Source organism: Canis lupus, chromosome 32 (genome assembly GCF_011100685.1).
Source record: "Canis lupus familiaris isolate Mischka breed German Shepherd chromosome 32, alternate assembly UU_Cfam_GSD_1.0, whole genome shotgun sequence".
Lineage (NCBI taxonomy): Eukaryota > Metazoa > Chordata > Mammalia > Carnivora > Canidae > Canis > Canis lupus.
In genome coordinates, this window is record NC_049253.1 from 38,895,250 (window position 1) to 38,913,392 (window position 18,143).

At 41.1% G+C, this 18,143-nt stretch overlaps 1 protein-coding gene and 1 pseudogene across 1 annotated transcript in view; both read right to left on the minus strand.

Moving 5' to 3' along the window:
- The window catches only part of SHROOM3 (shroom family member 3), a 120,401-nt gene that overhangs the window by 88,317 nt on the left and 13,941 nt on the right, over positions 1 to 18,143 (minus strand). The gene's annotated exons all lie outside the window — the stretch shown is intronic.
- On the minus strand, positions 12,287 to 12,905 carry LOC100686393 (annotated as a pseudogene).

The window sequence follows — 18,143 nt, forward strand, 5'->3', positions numbered from 1 at the left end:
AGATTCAAGCAATGAAAAAATTTTTCTTTACTCTCCAGCTGATATGTTTTTAAATCCAACTGTCTCCTAGTAGGTGTTCAGGAAACTCTTCTACTCCAAGCCAGATGTCAGTGTTATTTTACATGCTTTAGTTCTCTTGCCTAGGAACCGGAAGATAAGATGGGAGAGAAAACTCATTTTTAAAGTCCTTGTAATCAGCATCTTTGGGAGGTGTCCAGAGTGCACTTATGCTGGCCAAAGGCAAGAAGATAACAGGGTCCTGGGCAGACCCTGACAGGCTGTTTGTTGGCTGCCGTTTCTTGGTGGTAGACCAGAAAGAGCTGAGCCACGGCCTATCAGTGATAGTAAGGGCCACCATTCATCTTGTGCCAGGTATTAGCCCTGTACCATGCCTTGGGCTTCATATACCTTCGTTCTAATTTTGACAATAATATGTCAAAGTAGCTATTACCACCAGTCACACGTTATAGACTAGAAATGAAGCTCAGATTTTTTTTAGATTTTATTAATTAATTAATTAATTAATTTATTTATTTAGAGAAAGTGCAAGTGGGGGCAGGGGCAGAGGGAGAAAGAGAATCTCAAGCAGACTCCCCGCCGAGTGTGGAGCCCAATATGGAGCTTGATCTCAGGACCCTGACCTGAGCCGAAACCAGGATTCAGACGCTTAGCTTAAGAGACTGTGCCATAGAGGTGCCCCAAGCTCAGATTTTAAGTAACTTGCCAAGGTCCAACAGTGTAGAAGGGACACAATGAAGAATCAGAGATCTGCCTGACTCCAAAGCCCAAGCCTTGTTCTTATCACCACCTTGGATGACCAAGATACTATTGCAGGTTAAACCACTTCAATAACAGGACAAGGTTCTGTTGTCTTCTAGCAGGAGAAGGAAAGTGAACGCCTCCATTGTCTACAGGCAGAGTCTTTATTGCCATTCAGAGCACCAAGGAAAAGAAATCTCCTTAGAAAGAACCCTTTTGCCCTATAAATCTAATGGAGGATAAGCAAAACCCCATATCTCTCCAGAATGATTTTCTTTTTCCTCAGTAAATGGAAAGTTACTTTTTTTCCCCTTTAAAAATTGTGCCTTTTCCCAAACAAAGGGCACTTACCTTTGCCTGAGTCCATCCTTATTAACTCAGCTATAAAGGACAGTTTTTCTAACTACCTTTAATGTATCCAATTATTACCATTTTTGCAAGTGTGCCTTGGTTTCCCTTCCTGGCACTTTATTTACTTTTCTTTTTTTCCATCTGGGTTGAGACTCCTCCCTCAATCCCAATCTCTAAGTAAAGAAATTCTAGCCAACCTCCCAAGACCAGAAATATGTTTCTTTCTCAATGAAACTTCTCTGATACTTTACCAAAAGCAATGTCTCTCTCTGGTTCAAAAATACATCATTTAGGGGGATCCCTGGGTGGCTCAGCGGTTTGGCGCCTGCCTTCCACCCAGGGCGTGATCCTGGGGTCCTAGGATCGAGTCCCACATCAGGCTCCCTGCATAGAGCCTGCTTCTCCCTCTGCCTGTGTCTCTGCCTCTGTGTGTGTGTGTGTGTGTGTGTGTGTCTCATGAATAAATAAATAAAACCTTTAAAAAAATACATCATTTAATCGTCTGCTATAGCCTTTATTACATTTTACATCCAATTGAGCTTTTGGTGCCATTCAAACAGAAGTCTCCCTTCCTAAACTGAGAGTGAGCCTCATCCTAGATGCCCCCAGTACACGGCACTGTGGAGGCCAAGAAAAATCAAGGCCGTTCCACCGCAAGGTTAGCATTAGCACAAGTACAGCCATCTTAGGCCCCTGTGAATAAGAGCTGAACTTTATGGGAAAAACTGCAGAATGAATCCTATACCAGAACGACTACAGAGCTCAGAATTGCCCTCGGCAGAGAATCCCGTATCAGAAAGACAACAGAGCCCACGCCTGTGGTAGAAAGTCCCATATTAGAATGAGAACAGAGCTCAACGCCCTTGAAAGCCCCATATCAGAATGTAAACAGAACTTGAGAAATTCCTCCACCCCTTCTGAAAATCCCCTAGACCAGCCTATAAAAAACCCAGCTGAAACCCACTTCGGGGTCCAAGTCCCTGCTCCGCTGTGTCGGGTGTACTTGGCCCCAAGCTCGAGCTTGTAGATAAACCCTGGTGTGTTGGCATCGGTGTCGGCTTCTCGGTGGTTTCACGGATTCACAATCTTGGGCACAACAGGCACATGTTGGTATGGGGCAAATTAATGTTCCTAGGCCTTTATACACATGGCCAGCATCTCATTTTTGAGTCCAGGTTGTTCTCGTCTCCCTTTCTTTCAAGACTATTCCCCAACTGTTCTAGCCATTTCCCACCCCAAATATAGGAGCTAAATTTTTGGTGCTGGTTACATACTGCTTTGAAGCATTATTTATTGGCTCCAGCTCCTCCTGGGGCCAATGACTGTCTGGGTGGGGCTACTACCACTTTTGTCATTAACAACTTTTATTTATTGAATGCTATGCCTCAGGCACTCATTGACTTTATCACATCCCCTATGGAACTTTGGGGGTCCCCTGACTTTGTTCCTCAGCTTGCATCAGCCCTCAGCCTTCTCTACTATAATACAGTCCAGGGGATTGACAACTGGATGGTGAGATTCTGGGGGGCAGGAACCACATCTTTTCTACTCATCTGGTACTGTAACCGTGTCTAATGCAGTGCATGATAGAGAATAGATCCCCAATAAATATTCCATTGCAGTTTTTTTTTTTTCCCTTGTCTTGGGTTAGGAGTGTTTTCTTTTTCTTTCTTTCTTTCTTTCTTTCTTTCTTTCTTTCTTTCTTTCTTTCTTTCTTTCTTCTTTCTTTCTTTCTTTCTTCTTTCTTTCTTTCTTTCTTTTTGATTTTATTTATTCATGAGAGACAGAGAGAGAAAGGCAGAGAGACACAAGCAGAGGGAGAAGCAGGCTCCTCACAGGGAGCCTGATGTGGCACTCGATCCCAAGACCCTGGGATCATGCCCTGAGTTGAAGGCAGACCCTAACTGCTGAGCCACCCAGGGGTCCTGGGTGTTTTCTTTTTAAGCATATTTATTTTAAGATTTTATTTATTTATTCATGAGACACACAGAGAGGCAGAGACATAGGCAGAAAGAGAGGTAGGCTCCCAGTGGGGAGCCTGATGCAGGACTCGATCCCAGGACCCTGCAATCATGACCTGAGCTGAAAGCAGACGCTCAACCACTGAGCCACCCATGTACCCGTATTTATTTATTTTTAAGTAATTTCTACATCCAATATAGGGCTTGAACTCACAACCCCAAGATCAAGAGTCACCTGCTCTTCTGACTAAGCCAGCCAGGTGTCCCTCCACTGGAGTTTTGGAACTATGGAGTTCATGGGGCACCTAGGTGCTTAGTTGGGTAAGTGTCCAACTCTTGATTTCAGTTCAGGTCACAATCTCAGGGTCGTGAGATCGAGCTCTGCACTGGGCATGGAGCCTGCTTGAGATTTTCTTTCTCTCCGTCTGCCCATTCCCCTCATTCTCTCTAAAAAACCCTGGAACTACAGAATCCACAAAATCAGTACTTTAAAACCTATTTCTAGAAATACCAGTGATAATTCCAAATTACTATATGAAGTGAGAGCCCTTCCTCTCTCAGAATTGGAGCTGCCAGATTTAAGAATTTGGCTATTTTTCTCTAAATCTGGCCTGAGATCCCACTCTTCATTGAAAGGATGTGTTTCAGGCAAAAGTATGAAACGAAACCCTGCAGTACTCTAAGTATCTTGGGTGAGGCAGAGGGAAAAAATGCTTTCAGGGCAACTCACCCTTGATCACTAGGTTAGGGGTCAGCCAGAGGGACCAGTCTGCTAAAGGTTCAAGGACGGGATTTGTTTCCTCCTTCACCTATCTTAGAATGTGTAGGAGAAGGGAAAAGTAAGTTTCTTAGAGAAATGTAAACAGTGATCACTGTTCATGGAAAAAATGCATCTTTTACTTTGCATAAACATTTAAATTTTTTACTACTTCACAGGTGAGGTCATGAGAACATTATATAGAATCAGAAGACTCCATCTGCTTAGTTTAAAAACACCAGAAAAGGGGGAAATGGGGAGCTACTGTTCAACAAGTATCACAGTTTCAGTTCCGTGAGATGGAAAGTTCAAGAGCTCTGCTGCACAGCAATGGAAATATACTTAACACTATTGAACCGTATGCCTTAAAATGGCAAAGATGGTGAATTTTGTTAAGTGTGTTTTTACACAATTAGACATTTTTAAATAAAACTTAAAAAAAGGGGATCCCTGGGTGGCTCAGCAGTTTAGTGTCTGCCTTCAGCTCAGGACATGACCCTGGAGTCCTGGGATCGAGTCCCACATCGGGCTCCCTGCGTGGAGCCTGCTTCTCCCTCTGCCTGTGTCTCTGCCTCTCTCTCTCTCTCTCTCTCTCTCTCTGTGTCTCTCATGAATAAATAATAAAATAAAATCTTAAAAAAAAAACTTAAAAAAAATTAAAGGATAAGTAAGAATAAGAAGAAAATAACCAAATGCTTTCTGAAGAGGAAAATACATTCCTGCTCCTTTGGCTACTATTTCATCCCCATTCCTGCCTTTTTTTTTTTTTTTTTTTTTTTTCCTTTTAGCAAGCTGTCTCACAAATACACATAAATATCCTTTCTCTTGATGTGACAAAAGAGGAAAAAAAAGAGGAAGATATGAGTCTGCAGAAGTAGAAAAGCTTTTTCTGGAGAAATGTCTCATTCTGAACCGTCAGCCAATAGGTGATTTTTAAAAGTTACATGTGTATAATGGGTAATGGCAAAAGACATTTTTGAAGTCCACATAACAGACTAATTTAGTTCTTACTACTGGATTACAGATTACAAATCTGAGAAAGAGCCAGCAACCTAACAGTTGAGGGGACAGTCATGCCAATAGGCCAAACAAGGGACATAAGAACCCCAACCCAAGCTCAGTCTAAATTCTCTTCCCATCCCCCATCCTTTTTTCTTTTTTTTCTGCCATCCCTTTTGTTTGTTTGTTTGTTTGTTTGTTTGTTTCTTATCCAGTTGGGAGACTAAGCTGTTTATATTGACTGATTTACTTAAGGGAAGGAACTGCTTTTTAATCTGTCCTAGTTTAGTATTTTTTCTTTTGGGGATAAGTGTTTGTTGATCAAAGTAACAAGCAACAAATGTTTTAATTTATGCTTCCTTTAGTTCTGTAAATTTGGAGAGGAGGGTTTTTTGTGTTTTTTTTTTTTTTTTTTTTTTCATATAAGAGGTAGTGAACCAGAATCATCTTAATGGCAAGGATATTTTCTCACCAAATTAAAACCCATGTATCCTTAAGAAAAAAAAAAAAAACAAAAACAGAAAAACGATGAAATAAAAGTAGCTTTTCTTGAGGGAGTAAATTTTAAAGCAAGAAACTTCCCACACAGTTTGAGCTTACTGCTCCCATCCATGCAAGCTGAGGAGGGAGGCAAACAGGATATTTTCTCTCTCTCTCTCTCTCTTTTTTTTCTTTCTTTCTTTCTTTCTTTCTTTCTTTCTTTCTTTCTTTCTTTCTTTCTTTTTTTCTTTCTTTCTTTCCTTCTTTCTTTCTTTTCTTTCTTTCTTCTTTTTTTTTTTTCCCTAACTTGAGGTAACAGAATAAGTTACAGTAAGAAGAATCTGAGCAAAATATTAAAGACAAATGACTGGTAACGCAATCATCCTAAATACCAACAGTAGGGATAGGGTTCTTTTCTGTTTTATTTCTCTGAAAAATATATTACCTCAGTTTATTTTAGGCAAATGAGCTCAGAGCTTTGTATGAATATCACTTCATTAATGTTAGTCCCATGTATGCAATTAGACCAGGGTCTTCCTATTGTTTATTTTTTTCAAAGAGGGATAAGTCATCTTGATTTCTCAGTGTATCCTTAACGGTACATTAAGCTCCTGTTTCCTAGATCAGAACTCTGAGAAACACTCTCCCTTAAAGAAGGAGGCATGGCATCACATAAATAACTGCCGATACCAGTTAAGCCTGTCTCTCTACAGATGCTTTTTTCTGAGTATTTATTCATCTAGCACACGTTTCATTGAACAACTACTGTGCCATGAGTTCTGTGTAATGGAATCTGTCTGGTAGGCTGGAGGACTATAACAAGGCATCCTAAACCAGAACTGACAAAATATGAAAAGATTCTAAACTGAGGTCTAGAGAGTGAATGGGAGTTACCTGGGCAAAGAGCATGAACAGAGAGTCCAGCAAGTCGCCAGGAAGGGGAAGAACCCAGTACAGAGGAAGAAGTGGCTAAGGGAGTGGACACAGCCTGAGGCCTGGACATGTAGGTCTGGTCAGGTCCTGGTTAGGAGTTTGAGGCTTATCTAAAAGGCATTGGGAAAGTGTTAGAAGCTGTTAAGCAAAGGGAGAGAATCAGGTTTGTGTTTTAAAAATAATCGCTTTGGAGCACCTGGGTGGATCAGTCAGTTTAGAATCCAACTCTTGATTTTGGCTCCGGTCATGATCTCAGGGTCCTGGGATCCCTATCCGGCCTCATGCTCACAGGGAGTCTGTGTGAGATTCTCTTTCTCTCCGACTCTGCCCCTCCCCTCACTCATGCCACACACTTGGTACTTGAAATAGAGTTAAATAAACCCAGAAAAAAGTCCTCCCTTCCTGGAGCTTATATTCCGAAGTAAAAGAATACATCACCTCCATCCAGCCAGTCCTCCCATGGATGTGTCCTAACTGGGCTTTGGCCTTGCTCCTTTCCCAACAGTGATAATGCAAGCAAAGTGATCCTTTTATTATGTATGTATGTATGTATGTATGTATTTAAAATATTTTATGTATTTATTTATTTATTTATTTGAGAGAAAGAGAGAGAGCGCATGCACAAGCATGAGTAAGCAGAGGGGCAGAGGGAAAAGGAGAGAATCCCTAAGTAGGCTCCATGCCCAGCATGGGGATTGATCCCACGACCCTGAGATCATGACCTGAGCTAAAATCAAGAGCCCGGCACTCAATTGACTGAGCCACCCAGACACCCCTAAAAAAGTCTTTGTTAATTTAAAGTCACGCTCCTTTGCATCCTTTCCATGATAAAGCTATGATTCAATATCTAGGGTTTTTTTCCAAATAAAATGCTAACTTTAAAAAAAGTATATAAATCAACGGTGTTTAAGAAATGTATAGAGTTCGGGCGACCATCACCATAATCCAGTTTTAGGACATTTCCATCAGCTCCAGAAGTTCCCCTGCGGCCATTCCCAACTTGTGGCAACTACTGATCTGCTTGTTTCTAGAGATCTGCTTTTGCTAAAGATTTCAAATAAGTAGAAACATACAATATGTTATCTTCTGTGTCTGGCTTCTTTCACTTAGCATGTTTCTGAGATTCATCCATGTGGCAGCTACTTTCAATAGTCCATGCCTTTTTACTGTTAAATAGTACTCCGTTACAAATATGCTATGTTTTGTTTATCCATTTCCCAGTTGATGGACATGTGGACTGTCTGCACATCTTGTCTAGTATGATTAGTGCTATGAACGTTGATACTCAAGTCTTTGAGTGGACAGAGGCCTTGTTCATTTGAATTAGGAATTGGGGTTGGCAGGAGAAATGGAAGGATCCAGTAAGATGCCCAGATTTTGGGCTTGGGCAACTGGATGACAATAGAACTCGATGAAATGGGGAAGAGCAGATACAGAGCAGCTTCCATGGCAAAGATGACCTTGGCTTGGGGCAAGGGCCTCCGAGACAGGAGTGGCTATCCCTAGCAGGCAGGTGGGCACATGGACCTGGAAAGTGAGTTTCCCCAAAATGTCTAACAAGGGACCATTTTTTGAGCAGCTTGTTTCATATTTAAGATTTACTTTTCTGTAACTTAGGCTCATCTCTATAGAAATCTGACCAAGGAAGAAATTCATAAAACTCCTCAAATACTCAACTTTGGTTTGCATAATAATTATAATAATATCTCCTTGCTCAGCATTTCCTTTTCAAAAATTGTGGTAAAATACAACATAAAATGTACCACCTTGATCGTGTTTACGTGAACAGTTTGTTGGCATGAAGTATGTTCATGCTGTTGTGCTGCCATTCCACCATCTGTCTCCCAAACTGAAACCACACTTGATCTTAGCCAAAAGGCCGAGAAGCGATCCCCCCCAAACTGAAACTACACTTTCATCTTTCTAACCTGAAACTATACTTATTAAACCATAAGCCTCATCCCCCTGCACCCCTGGCCCCTGCCAACTACCATTCTACTTTCTGTGTCTATGAATTTGACCACTCCAGGTACATTATGTAAGTGGAATCATACTATATTTGTTTTTGTGACTGGCTTGCTTCACTTAGCATGTCATGGTTTATCCACGTCATAACACGTAACAAGATTTCCTTTCTTTTTGAGGCTGGACAATATTCTGTTATGGGCATGTGACACATTTTGCTTATCCATTCACCTGTCAGTGGACATTTACCTGAGTATTGTAAATAATATTGCTACAAACATGGGTGTACAGATATCTCTTCAGGTCCCTGCTTGCTTAGCATTTCCTTTCAAGAAATTAAAAGATAAAAGAATGGAAAGATCTTCATCATACTTTAACTCAGGCAAGCTGTAATACAATATCACTTGAATAATTGGTGATCCCATAACCAGTTCAAGATCATAATTACAAATATCCATCTGAGTGAGGCCAGAACTTCCTCTAGCTTTAAGAGACACTGGGTATTACTGGACTTTTGTTAAGCTCTAAACCTACAATGCAGCAATCTGCTCTTTTTTTTTTCTTTTTTTTTTTTTTAGGATTTTGGTGATACCACCTTAAATCAACCAATACTTGAGCACAAAAGTAAGTCCCTTATAAAATTCTTGCTTTTCCTGATAATCTGTAGGGTCCCAGAAGTGACCCAGTTCTGTTTGGTTTTGTGATAAAGTATTCAGTGGGAATTTCTGTAGTATGTCAGGTCAGGAAGGTCTGCACTGATACAGTTGAAATCACCACGGCAGCACTTAACAGGGAATGAAGTTATGACATGGGATCAGGATGTCATACCAGACGTCATAGAGCAAAGATTAGACATATGCTAGCAAGCATCAGGGAGAGGTTTTGAAGGAAGGGGCAAGGATTGTTCTAACTCAGTTAACTTGTATCTGTCTCTTAAAAATGCCATGTTCTACACACAAGAGCAGAGCAGGTAGTTTGGGGAAAATACCAGAACAGGGCAATATTTTCATTCTACAAGGCTTATGAGAGACTGATGAGAACTACCAAGAATTAAGTTAATAAAATCAGCAGGCTTACATAGCCATCAAAATCAGAAAATGCCATTTTAATTGTAAGAGATGTGGCAAAAAGCAGCCCAATCCACAGAATAGTCCAGCTCTCCAGCAAGGCACTGGGTCTCACCACTGCTGGGGAAAGAAAGCTCTATGGTCTGGGCCTTACTAGTACTCGCTCTCTTCCCAATGGCTATTTCTTCTGTCGGTCTCCAAGCTCTAGGCCCATGGTGCTGAGAGAATGCCAGGGCTTCCTGGAATACCCTCCCAGTGCCCCACCCTCAACTGGTATGGAGGATGGGACAAGAAATTAAACAGAGGCTATTAAGGGCAGGGAGATAGGAAATCAGAAAAATCCCAGGACAGAGGTCATTTTTACTCAAGGCCCTCAGAGGTCCTGTTATACAGGCAACAAACCTATCCCATCTATTTCTGGATGACATTGGCAGCTGTGGAATCCGGGTAAGAAGTATGGAAGCCTTGGCCTCTCTGCAGGGAGGGATACCCTTCCCTCTACATCAGTGGTTCTTACTGTGGCCTGTACCTCTGAACCATCTAGGAAGCTTTCAAAACCAGAGGGCCGGGGATCCCTGGGTGGCTCAGCGGTTTGGTGCCTGCCTTTGGCCCCGGGGCACAATCCTGGAGTCCCGGGATCAAGTCCCGGGTCGGGCTCCTGGCATGGAGCCTGCTTCTCCCTCCTCCTGTGTCTCTGCCTCTCTCTCTGTCTGTCTATCATGAATAAATAAATAAATAAATAAATAAATAAATAAATAAATAAATCTTTAAAAAAAACAAAACAAACAAACAAAACCAGAGGGCCCAAGACCAACCCCAAACCGAGTGAGTCAGAATTCTGGGGAATGATTCCAGGCACTGTTATTTTTAAAAGCTCTCCAGATGATGCTCATGTACAGCTAAAGTTCAGAACCAGCTATCAGCCAAGTAGGGATTCTAGCTGCATAAACTCAACAATTATCCATTAACAACTTACTGCCCACATGCCATAAGGCTACACAGAGTTTCCTCCAAAGATACTTAGGAAGCTGTATAACATAACAAAATACCAAAATCTAGGTGGCTAAAATAACAGAAATTAATTCTCTTAAAGTTCTGGAGTTTAAGTGTTCAAGATCAAGATGTCAACAGGGTTGGTTTCTCCTGAATTCTCTCTCCTTGGCTTGCAGATGCCTGTTTTTTCACTGTGTCCTCATATGGTCTTTCTTCTGCGTGCATCTCTAGTGCTTCTTTGTGTGTTCAAATTTCTTCTCTTTATAAAGACATGAGTCAGATTGGATTAGGGCCCACCCCAAGGGCCTCATTTTAACTTATCCACCTTTTGAAAGGCTCTGTCTCCAAATACAGTCACATTTTGAGCTACTGGGGTTCTGGGCTTCAACACATGAATTTAGGAGGGTACAAAATTCAGCCCATGAGACATCCTTTAGAGGAGAAGGTTGTCCTAAATGAAATCTCTGACTTCACAACTACTAAATGTTTTCTTTACTTCAACTCAGAATTCTCATAATAGCCCACTAAAAAAAGAGTAGTTTTTGAAACTATATGAATACTAAGCATTCCACATGGTAAGTGATGGTGCGCCTACAGAGAAAATGCTCTTTAAATGGTCAGAATTAATGCCTGGGAGTAGCTCATCTACTTTGAGAATCTGGCTAATTATCTTCAACTACTAGGAAATGAAAGCCAAATATGGTTGGTATGTATAACCCAGATAAGAAATTGTTTGAACAGTTAGACAAGGTGTCTCAAAACTGTAGCTTGGAGTAAGGGAAGTGTCATGACTCAGATTCCTATAGAAGCCAAGAAGGAAAATGCATGAAGCAAACAAGGTAAATTGGGGTACCTGCAGAACTCATGCCCTGTCCAGAGGGCCTTGCAGAAAGTGGGCCCATTATTACCTAAGCTCCCACATTCTCAGAAATGGCATCTGGGCTTTTATGTGAAATTTTTCAGTTTTTAAATATTGGAATTAGCACCACCATTCTGTGGGCCATATAAAACAGCTTTGGGAGAGATTGGTTGGCCAGTCATTGCCTCTGGTGTAAAGCCACAAGAAGATCTAGGTCTCACCTTCACTTGCCTTATGATTTTTCAATTGCCTTCTTTAGAATTCATCTTCAGAAATAAGGGGGCTTAAAAAAAATAAGGGGGCTTTGGGATCCCTGGGTGGCGCAGTGGTTTAGTGCCTGCCTTTGGCCCAGGGCGCGATCCTGGAGAGCCGGGACCGAATCCCACGTCGGGCTCCCTGCATGGAGCCTGCTTCTCCCTCTGCCTGTGTCTCTGCCTCTCTCTCTCTCTCTCTCTCTCTCTCTCTCTCTGTGACTATAATAAATAAATAAAAATTTTTAAAAAACATTTAAAAATAAGGGGGCTTTATAAGAGTTTCTTGAAAGTCAGGCATAAAATTCCTTTATTCTCTAGTGGAAGAAATGCAAAGTCTCCAAGTCCATTGAGATTTCAGACACAGAATCAAGGACTCCTAAGACACTACCTACCATCTAAACAGGATCAGGTCAACTCCACGGAGTCATTTCCTCCCTCAGCTAGTTTCAAGCTATCACAAGATAACTTTTCTTTTTTTTTTTAAATTAGAAAAATTATTTATTTCTGCTCCTTTCATACATCTTATTGTGCAGAAACAGTCTCACACATATCTGAATAATGTACTGTCACACTGTTTAAAGGCAAAGCACCATAGGTAAAGCTGATCAGAGTTCTCAGCTTATGGGATCTCGCTTCCTGATTTTACATTAATTTTTGAAAGTCAGAAATGTCATCTCCACAAAATGTTAAGGGGGCTATAAGAAATAATCACTTTATTCAATATTATAGTTGTGGAAATGGGAGTATATTTTCTTTAAGAAATGAAAAACTAAGAAGAAAATGCCACTAAACATCATTGGTGTGTCAGTACAGGCCAGCAGGAGAAATACTGTGAGAAATTTGTCTCTTTGATACCAAGAAGACATTCTAGTTCAAGCTTTTTTTTTTTTTTTTTTTTTTTTTTAGTTCAAGCTTTAATATGATTCCTATTTCTCACGAGATGCTTCTTTTCTGCTGCTTCACTCTTTTTCCATATTTCACATCAGAGGATTGGTACAGCCTTTAAAACTTCATTAACAGGAGCAAATCCAATATCCACGGATTTCTTGTCAAAAGGCATTTTTTAACTCATCAGGTAGCCCGGCAGTTTCATTCTCATGAATACTCTAGCCATGAAAAAACTCAATAGGACACAGACGAATCCAATGAATAGAAGAAGAAATCTATTGAGTTTTGGAATGTTTGGTGCATTCGATCGGTCCAGGATTATGAAACCTAGACCTCCCATTGTAAACAGGAAGCTGGATGCAAGTCCTTCCATAATATATTGTCCATTTACTCTGTAGGCCAAGAAAGCTACTGGTCTCTGATGTCCATGTTCATCAGTCATAGAACCAACACTTGGAGGTTCAACAATAACATCATAAATTATTCCTCCGGTGATGAAGAAGTAAGACACCACCACCAGAGCATACACGTCATGGCCAACGGCATGTGCACCCAGGGCGGCTTCTTCAGCTTCAGGTTGGGGCATTCGAGCACTAAGAACGGGACGCGGTACAAGGTCTCCATGTTGGTGGCAGCAGGGGTTTTCAAGATAACTTTTCTTGAAATAAATTTAGCTAGCTTAAAAATTTTTATTTGGAACCCACTATATAATCTGTGCATGATTTTCAATGTTTTCTGGGTTGTCAGAGATTATATATGGTGACTTAAATCAACAAATCTCAAAGTCCCTTTGCAGGATCAGGCACCTCTCTCAAAGCAAGGAGGCATTCAAGTATGTGGCATAATTCAAGTGAATTCTAGCCTAGGAATCTAGGGCCATGGCTCTGGGTTCATCTCTGACTAATCAACTCTATGAATCAATTTCTTTGATCTTTAGTTGGACTATAAAGATCTTGGGACTTTTCACCCCTAGATTATATTATTCTAGTTACCAAAATTAAAATACTAGTTTTTAATTCTGTAACCAATGAGAAGTACCAAGAAATGACACAAATCAACTTGGTCAAAGCACTTTAATCTGTGTCTAGGTTTTCTAGTATTAATATTGCCAGTTAGTTAAAACTTGATTACATTGAATGGATCTGTCAAGCTCAATGTTGGTGAAGCACTTGGATGTTTTCAAATGTAGTAAGTTTTATAAATGTGCAGAATACAAATGATAAGGGATAATTATTGAAACCATAGTAGGTATTATTCTTTAGGAGAAAAGTATATTTGATATCTCTAGCAGCTGGATAGCTTTTAAAAAAGAATAAAGGGTGTCTGGCTAGCTCAGTCAGTGGAGTGTGAGACTTTTGATTTTGGGGTTGTGGGTTCAAGCCCCATGCCGGGTGTGGAATTACTTAAAAGTGAGGCCTTTAAAAAAAATAAAAAATAAAAATAAAAGCAGCTGGATAATGGAAAATGATGCTTGTTTGAAATTTTCACCACAATACCATGGAGTGTTGTGGTAGGCAGAATTCTAATGATGGCCCCAGATTTCTGTTCCCTGGTTATTCAATCAAACATTAACTTAGATACTGCTGTGAAGGGTGTTTGTGGATGTGATTAAAGTCCCAAGTCAATTGATTTTAAGATGCAGAGATTATCTAGGTAAGCCTAACCCAATCAGGTGAGTCTTTTTAAAGGCAGAGTTTTCCCTGGACAATAGCAGAATTGGAAGTCAGAGAAATTCACAGGTCTTGAAGATGGAGGGAACCCCATGAGAAGAAATGTAGGCTGCTCTACAAGCAGAGTAGCTGCCCAGGGTGAGAACTGAATTCAACCAACAGCCTGAAGGACCTGTGGATTCTCCCAAGAGAATCCAGATAAGAACCCCACCCAGCTGACAACTTCATTTCAAGCCTTGTGACCCAAAGCTGGAAATTCAACTGAGTCATATAGGACTTCAGATCTAGAGAACTGTGAGCAAATAGATTTGTGCTGCTTTACGATGGTATGCTTGTGGTCATTTGTTACATAGCATTAGAAAAGGAACCAAATGCTGCTGCCACCAAATGTTGAGAAGGTTGGAGATCAACTGGCATTAGGTTGTAAAAGGATATAACCACTCTGGAAATGGTATGGAAGTTTCCTATAAAGTCAAAGATACATCTACTGTATGATCCGGAATTCTACTCCTAGGTATTTACCCAAGGGAAATGAAAATATATGTCTACAGAAATACTTGTACACTCATACCCACAGCAACTTCATTCGTGGTAGCCTCAAACTGAACACAGCCCAAATGTCCATCAACAGGAGACTGAGTAAACAATGAGCTATTAATATAAGCAACAACACGAATGAAGTTCAAAAACATCGTATTGAGTAAAAAAATACCAACACAGAAGAGTACATAGTGTGTACTTTCATTTATAAGAAGTTCTAGAATAGGCAAAACTAATCTCTGGTGGAATAAATCAGAACAGTAGATGCTTGGTTCTAGGTAATGGACCAGGAAGGGGCACAAGGAAATTTTATGGGGTAATGAAAATGGTCTATATGTTGATAGAGGCATGGATTACCGTCTGCTTGATTTTTTTTTTTTAAGATTTTATTCATTTGCTCATGAGAGACACAGAGAGAGAGAGAGGCAGAGACATAGGCAGAGGGAGAAGCAGGCTCCATGCAGGGAGCCCGACGTGGGACTTGATCCCAGGACTCCAGGATCAGGCCCTGGGCCGAAGGCAGGCACTAAACCCCTGAGCCACCCAGGGATCCCATCTGCTTGATTTTGATAGAGAACTATTTGATATTTTGGCTCCAAGTGTAACTGAAACTATTCACTTGTTTTTACATCCAAAGGTGCCTACATTAGCTGCTACTTGGATCCTGTCAATCACACACACACACACACACACACACACACACACACACACACGGTGGAGGGGGGGGGCGGTGTCCCACAGCACCAGACAGGAATGCCTGACCTAACATTTACCACATTATAATTCACTGTTTCTGGTTTGTATCCCTCACTTGAAAAATGAGGTCTTTGAGGGTATGCAATGAGCTGTCTTATTTATCCTTCCTTCTTAATGTTTAACAGAGTATCCATCACATAGTAGGTGGAAATATTTTTAGCCTTGCTATTTCCTGTTACGTTTTCTATGGAGATGAAAACCAGCTCTGTATAGCTCTTTCTACATGGAGACACTTGCTCATTGCTCAATCGCATAGCCAGCCACATAACCTTTCCTTTGATTTTCTATCTTTAGAACCTTTCCCCAGGGTTCTTCCAGAAATGAAGGAGTTTCCAAATGACCTGGTTAATTCCAATTAGGGCAGTAAGTCACTAAGGCTTAAGGTTTGAAAACCTGTGATTTGGTGCTTAGCTTCCCATCCTTACAAGCTGGTAGATGCTAAGCAGATGTGATTTGTGCTCTCCTAATGTTCAATTAGCAATTGCTGTGGGATTGTGGGAATTTATTATAAGATATAGGGAAAAGCCTATATCTTGTAATAGATGTAAAACAGTAAATGCAAAACATGTACTGTTATTGGCTTCACTTTATCAGTGCAGAAAAGGCTCGGAGGAGAAGTGATTGGCCCTGATTTATGCATTCAAGAGCATATCTGAACCCCAAACCAAGGTTTTCCCAGAGCCCTGTGCATTTGCTGAACTCCACCAAGAGAGGACCAATGCTAGGACGTCCCCACTTGACCACAAGGGAAGACCTGGTAGCAGTGATCTGAGAAGGCATGTCCCGGGAAGGTCCTGAAACCAGCCCAGTTTGCAGGCGACCAGGTGCTGACCTACCTTAACTTAGTCGTTGGGTTGGGAGAGTTTGCTCTCTGTGTGTTTCTTTATCAGGAAACCCAATATTCACAGAGCTGAGAAGCACGTTTGTTCTCTAATTTAGTACGACGGGCCAACGGATGTCACTGTTGCACCACAGAAAAAGAATCTTAACCCCAAGGAGATCTTAAACAGCAATGCACTCATTATTTGGTTACTTTAACAGGATGGAGCACAACATGAACCATAGAAAAACTATTTTCTTTGATTTGTTATATGATTTTATTTATTATTTATTTGAAAGAGAGAGAGAGCATAAGTGGTGGAGAGAAGCAGAGGGAAAGGGAGAAGCAGACTCCCCACTGAGCAGGGAGGCCAACATGGGCTCCGTCCCAGGACCCTGAGATCATGACCTGAGCCGAAGGCAGATGCTTAACCTACTGAGCCACCCAGTCACCTCAAAACTATTTTAACTGGAATGGTACTTAATATTCCACTGTTTATTTTGGAGCTAGTAAGAGGTAGGCACATTTGGGTTAAGGCCCATCATTCAAGTTAAGGCAAACAGCTTTGAGCAAGGTGAGTAGCTACGTATGAATGTGTATATAACTTACCAGGGGAAAAGAAAACAAAAATGAATCAAGCCAAGTCCTCTGACTACAGATACTAGATTTCTTCCACTTTATATAACTGCCTTCTCAATTAGACCAGATACAAAATTATTTAAAAGTATATCTGCCGATACTTAGAGTGAGAACTCTCACCATATCAACGGCCCAGCACAAACATTTGGAAGGAATTTCTCATCCATGACCCGATACAATAATCAAAGGAATAAGTATATTTATTAGGCACGCACACTATGCGTCAGGAATGGTGAGAGACTACGCAGCTCTTTCAGGTGAGTATTATGATTTCCATTTTTCACATAGGGAAACAGGTTCAGTGGGAGTAAGTGGCATTTCCAGTTGTACAGCTGTAGGTGAAGCTTGGCTGTGAGCTCACGTCTGCCAGCTTCAAAGCCGCTGTACACTTCCAAGTGCTCCGGTTCGACTCAAGCATTGTCTGGTAGCCCACTGTGTGTTCATCACTGAAGACACTACCATGAATATGGTACCATCTCTGCCCCCAAAGAAACTCTCAGACCACTCTCAACAATTAGAACAGAGTAAGAAGGGCTCTTGACGGGTGCTATGCCACCAAGAGGCGAGAGAAGGCCTAGAGGAAGTAACCTCTAAGTTGAGACACGAAGAATAAATCAAACATGGTGGGCCTCAGGGGAATACAGGCCAAGCATGTTTTACCTGGAGCAATAGCCAGTGCCTCAGCATTCAGGGGAGGAATATTATATTTACCTATCATTTAAACCCAATGAAGATTTTTTTTTTTTTTTAAGAATAATTGGTTTCTTTTAACTTGGATTGAGTGTGAACTATAAATAAGAACCTGTTCCCCGGCAATAATCTCTAAGGAGAACCACAATATAAGGCCCTGCTTGAGATGGAGTCAAGCCCTGCCTTGGGAATCTGGTACCAAATGCACAAGAAATATCTCTGTGGTCTGTCTTGTAGTTGGAACCCAAGCAGGAGCAGCAGGAATACGGAATGAGGAATGTGCTTTCCTTGTACACTCACTCTGTCTGAGGTCCTGACCCCAGGTCAGAGAATCTCTGCTTCTGCAGAGTTAAGAACAAGCCACAGCAGGGGCCGTGGTCTAAATCTCTGTATTATCATTTCATACATGTAAAATCTTGACTGTCTCTCCCTTTTCTGTTCTGGTACAAATCCTCACATACGCAGATGACACATGTAAGCAGCTCCAGGAAAGGGGAGCGCTGTGAATCTTTTGTCCTGGTCTAGAAATTTCTCTGGCTCTCAGTGAGAAAGAAGGTGATTCTGGGAGATAAATACGTGACATTTCCTGGCAATTCTTACAAGTGTTGGAGCTGTCATAGGTCACAGGCTGTAATCATTCCTAAATTTTCTGAGGATGAGATCCGTCACCCTGTAGATAGGCTTAATTGGCCTTTTTGGATACTCTTAAAATACAAGTAAATTAGGTAACTAATCCTACACTTTTATTTATTTATTTTTTTT